Source organism: Labeo rohita, unplaced genomic scaffold (assembly GCF_022985175.1).
Source record: "Labeo rohita strain BAU-BD-2019 unplaced genomic scaffold, IGBB_LRoh.1.0 scaffold_1638, whole genome shotgun sequence".
Lineage (NCBI taxonomy): Eukaryota > Metazoa > Chordata > Actinopteri > Cypriniformes > Cyprinidae > Labeo > Labeo rohita.
In genome coordinates this window covers 11,997-17,337 of record NW_026127822.1, presented here as the reverse complement: position 1 = coordinate 17,337, position 5,341 = coordinate 11,997, and the positions used below count along the sequence as shown (strand labels likewise).

The 5,341-nt window shown below is 33.0% G+C and overlaps 1 long non-coding RNA gene across 4 annotated transcripts in view; it reads right to left on the bottom strand.

Annotated features, from left to right (window-relative positions):
- Positions 1 to 422: 422 nt before the first annotated feature.
- LOC127158677 (uncharacterized) overlaps positions 423 to 5,341 on the bottom strand; it is a 15,588-nt gene continuing 10,669 nt past the window's right edge. For 2 of the 4 annotated variants that reach the window (XR_007826235.1, XR_007826237.1), the window contains exons 3-4: positions 4,642 to 5,030; positions 423 to 1,336 (exon numbers count right to left, since the gene is read on the bottom strand). This is a non-coding gene — a long non-coding RNA (uncharacterized LOC127158677). Of the gene's footprint in view, positions 1,337 to 4,641; positions 5,227 to 5,341 lie in introns of all 4 variants that reach the window. The other 2 variants (XR_007826238.1, XR_007826236.1) reach the window with 2 other exon arrangements.

Genomic DNA, 5,341 nt, shown 5'->3' with positions numbered 1-5,341 from the left:
AAAATGTTTTAATTTGACACAAACTGCCTGCGATTGTTGACTGGTATCTGAAGTTAATGTTTATTAATATAAAATGTTTTAATTTGACACAAACTGCCTGCGATTGTTGACTGGTATCTGAAGTTAATGTTTATTAATATATAATGTATTTGACGCGAGTCCTGGAGATCGCTGGCAAGTATAATGCAACCTTACCAAAAATATGAAATTTATGTTTTTGACACCAAAGCCTTACCAAAATTTTATATAAAAAGAAAATGTTTTAATTTGACACAAACTGCCTTTTTGACTGGTATCTGAAGTTAATGTTTATTAATATATAATGTATTTGACCAAAGATCGCTGGCAAGTATAATGCAACCTTACCAAAAATATGAAATTTATTTTTTTGACACCAAAGTCCTGATTTTATAAGTATTTTATATAAAAAGAAAATGTTTTAATTTGACACAAACTGCCTGCGATTGTTGACTGGTATCTGAAGTTAATGTTTATTAATATATAATGTATTTGACGCGAACTCCTGGAGATCGCTGGCAAGTATAATGCAACCTTACCAAAAATATGAAATTTATTTTTTTGACACCAAAGCCCTGACACACTTTTCAAGTTATTTTATATAAAAAGAAAATGTTTTAATTTGACAAAAAGTGCCTGCGATTGTTGACTGGTATCTGAAGTTAATGTTTATTAATATATAATGTATTTGACGCGAACTCCTAGAGATCGCTGGCAAGTATAATGCAACCTTACCAAAAATATGAAATTTATGTTTTTGACACCAAAGTTCTGACACACTTTTCAAGTTATTTTATATAAAAAGAAAATGTTTTAATTTGACACAAACTGCCTGCGATTGTTGACTGGTATCTGAAGTTAATGTTTATTAATATATAATGTATTTGACGCGGAGTCCTGGAGTTCGCTGGCAAGTATAATGCAACCTTACCAAAAATATGAAATTTATTTTTTTGACACCAAAGCCCTGACACACTTTTCAAGTTATTTTATATAAAAAGAAAATGTTTTAATTTGACACAAACTGCCTGCGATTGTTGACTGGTATCTGAAGTTAATGTTTATTAATATATAATGTATTTGACGCGGAGTCCTGGAGTTCGCTGGCAAGTATAATGCAACCTTACCAAAAATATGAAATTTATTTTTTTGACAAAAAACCCCTGACACACTTTTCAAGTCATGTTATATAAAAAGAAAATGTTTTTATTTGACACAAACTGCCTGCGATTGTTGACTGGTATCTGAAGTTAATGTTTATTAATATATAATGTATTTGACGCGAACTCCTGGAGATCGCTGGCAAGTATAATGCAACCTTACCAAAAATATGTATTTTTTTTTTACACCAAACCCCTGACACACTTTTCAAGTTATTTTATATAAAAAGAAAATGTTTTAATTTGACACAAACTGCCTGCGATTGTTGACTGGTATCTGAAGTTAATGTTTATTAATATATAATGAATTTGACGCGAACTCCTAGAGATCGCTGGCAAGTATAATGCAACCTTACCAAAAATATAAAATTTAATTTTTTGACACCAAAGCCCTAAAACACTTTTCATTTTAATTTGACACAAACTGCCTTGCGGTATTGTTGATTAATATATAATGTATTTGAAGCGCAGTGGTGGACAGTAACGAAGTAGTTGTAATTCGTTACTGTACTTAAGTACATTTTTCAAGTATCTGTACTTTACTGGAGTAGTTTTATTTTGAGTAACTTTCATTTTTACTTCACTACATTCCAAAGCGTAATATCGTACTTTTTACTTTACTACATTTCATAAACTTATCGTTACTCCTTATAATATATCACGTGCTCTGAGACGCACAAGCGGTGTCTGATTCATGAACAAACTGATTCTTTTCAATGAACCTGTTAAACTGATTCCCCAATCGCACCAAACGATTCATTCACGAATTGGAATGATCCGATTGCAGCTGTTCTCGAATCGACAACTCATTGATTCAAGTGATCCGTTTAGAGCGAGTCTCCAGTCAAATGAATTCACAAGTAAAAAAAAGGGAGATCTTTTGTGCGCGCGACCGATGCTGCGAAAAGTAAGTTACCAAGGTCGAATTTTCGTATCAGAGATGGGGACTGGAGTTTGAGACTCGGACTCGAGTGCGACTTAAGTCGCACACACAGTGACTTCAGACTCGACTTGAGACTCGTCCTCGAAAGACTTCAGACTCGACTCGGACTCGAGCTGCGGGACTCGTGAACAATGTTTATTTTTAGGAAACAACTGATGAGCTCGCTGTTATTCAACTCCCTCCATTACCTATAACCTGCCCATGTAACACGCGACGTGTATCTGCTGCGCGCGGGCGCGCCCACACATTTTTTATTTTTTTTTTTAGGCGCGGCCGCCACACATGAGAGGACAACGAACAAACATGTCGACTGCTGTGCCATTCATCGTTAGCTTTGGATTTTAAAACTTCAAACAAGACGGCCCAAACAGAAGAAGTGCTCAATGCAAAATATGTGATATGAGGATAAAAGATTCAGTATAGACAGCGTCATTGATTATAATAGAGCTTTGTGATATCGCGAACTAAGCTTTTACTAATTTTAAGGGAGTTTGTAAATGAGATACTGATTTAATACAGCAGTTAAATAAACAAGATGTTATTATTAAGTGACTTTCATTGTCTGCCTGTAACACTGTTGCCTGATTTTGCTCTATTTCGTCGTCAGAAGTAGTCTGAAACAAGTCACAACTGAGCCGCTGCGCATCTCCATTCAAACACAGCGGTGTTTCGTTTATGAATGAACTCGTTTCTAGTGAAATGATTCAATTTCCCATTCATAAAGACAGTCACTCTTTATTCCTAAATGAAGCAGCAGTTCGAACGAATCAAATGAATGATATGATTCAGTAATTAAATCAGTCTCTTGCCGCCACCTGCTGGCAGTTATTTAAATCATTTAACATTTCTGTATTAAAACAATTTGATTTAAAACATTAATCTCAACAATGAATTTAGGAATATGATTGCACTTCTGCCACCTCTGAGCCTCATTAAACATATGAAAAGGTAAAAACAAAAGTTAAAGTCCCTTGTAAATCACTTTAAGGAGTCAAATATCACCTCATAATGGGAAGGCAAATTTTTTTATCAGATTTTTGGATTATTGTTTAGAATGTGCTCCTAAAATTTTGATTGTGCTACTATTTTTTTTTAAATTAGGAGCACAATGTGATGTTTGACCATATTTGGTCTTTCTTAATTTTTGGTCTGTACTGTACTGTGTGTTCATGCTACAAGGCAAAATACAGATATTAACTTAAAAGTAAAGCATTCTTGGTGTTTTTGTCATGTTGCAATAGCCTGTTTGCACTGATTATATACCAAAATCAAAGCTGATACTGTATGCTAATAGATAAAGGAGTCATTATAACATATTACATGCTTTGAGTTCCTTATATATAGCTATGCAATGTTGGATGGGTCGCTGTACGTGATGCAACACTTATTATAACCAGAGACTTAATATAATAAAGAGACTTGAGACTTGACTTGGACTCTAGCTCAGAGACTTGTGAGCATCTCTGTTTCGTATTAATTATTATAACTGAAAATCATATTTAGGTCAAAGCTGTCCGTTGTTTGTGAATTACATCTGCTGTAAAAGGTGATCTGTTTAAGCGCACTGAAATGCTTGAATTCAGACACATCAAAAACGAAAAATTGTAATAACAGCTTAAATAAAATAACTCATGCACGTTCATATTCCTCGCTGATGTAAAGTTAGCAGTTTTATTAAAATGCTAGCCCTACGTGACGTCTGTTTATATATTGTTTTGCAACAGTATAAATGTTTATATTGTTTGGATCAGCTAGAGTAGACAGATATAATGTTTATTTAACTATACTGAAAATAAGTAAATATTGTTAGCTGATGCTAACTGTCTAGCTGCTTGCTGGTGCTAAGTTGAGATCATTTTTAGATATAAAGTCCACATATTTTTATTCAACCACCTAGATAGATTACATCCGAGGGAAAAAGAAAGGATGTGATGTTCAGATCATGGTAACTACAGTAATTATCAAAGGAAAGGAAATAATCATTATGTAAATATTTCCTTAAAATGTTCTCCCTAACTTTAGGCCTTATTCTCATGTCATATATAACCGTGACGTTATGCAAAACAAGCTTTAAAACACTTTTTTTTTTTCTTACTGTTGAAAATATGATTGTCAAATCTGTTTTGTCTCGGTACATTGCAGTGTAAGCTACACATTGAATATTACTATATCACTTTCGTCAACATAGTCCATATCAACAACAAAAATGTATTTTTGGGAAAATCCCAGGTTTTTTGAGCAGTAGGATTATAAAAACAAATATGTGCTAATATAAAATTCAATTAAGTAGCCTATTTAAAATTGCAAAATTAATCTATCAGTACTTTTTACTTAAGTACATAAAAAATCGGGTACTTTTGTACTTTCACTCGAGTAAAATTGAAAGAGGAGCACTTTTACTTTTACTGGAGTAATATTTTATTATACGTATCTGTACTTTTACTCAAGTACTCAACTTGTGTACTTCGTCCACCACTGTTGAAGCGGACTCCTGGAGTTCGCTGGCAAGTATAATGCAACCTTACCAAAAATATAAAATTTATGTTTTTGACACCAAAGCCCTGACACATATTCAAGTTATTTTATATAAAAAGAAAATGTTTTAATTTGACACAAACTGCCTGCGATTGTTGACTGGTATCTGAAGTTAATGTTTATTAATATATAATGTATTTGACGCGGAGTCCTGGAGTTCGCTGGCAAGTATAATGCAACCTTACCAAAAATATGAAATTTATTTTAAACACCAAAGTTCTGACACACTTTTCAAGTTATTTTATATAAAAGGAAAATGATTTAATTTAACACTAACTGCCTGCGATCGTTCACTGGTATCTGAAGTTAATTTTTATTAATATATAATGTATTTGACGCGAACTCCTGGAGATCGCTGGCAAGTATAATGCAAACTTACCAAAAATATGAAATTTATGTTTTTGACACCAAAGTTCTGACACACTTTTCAAGTTATTTTATATAAAAAGAAAATGTTTTAATTTGACACAAACTACCTGCGATTGTTGACTGGTATCTGAAGTTAATGTTTATTAATATATAATGTATATGATGCGAGCTCCTGGAGATCGCTGGCAAGTATAATGCAACCTTACCAAAAATATGAAATTTATTTGTTTGACACCACAGCCCTTACACACTTTTCAAGCTATTTTATATAAAAAGAAAATGTTTTAATTTGACAAAAACTGCCTGCGATTGTTGA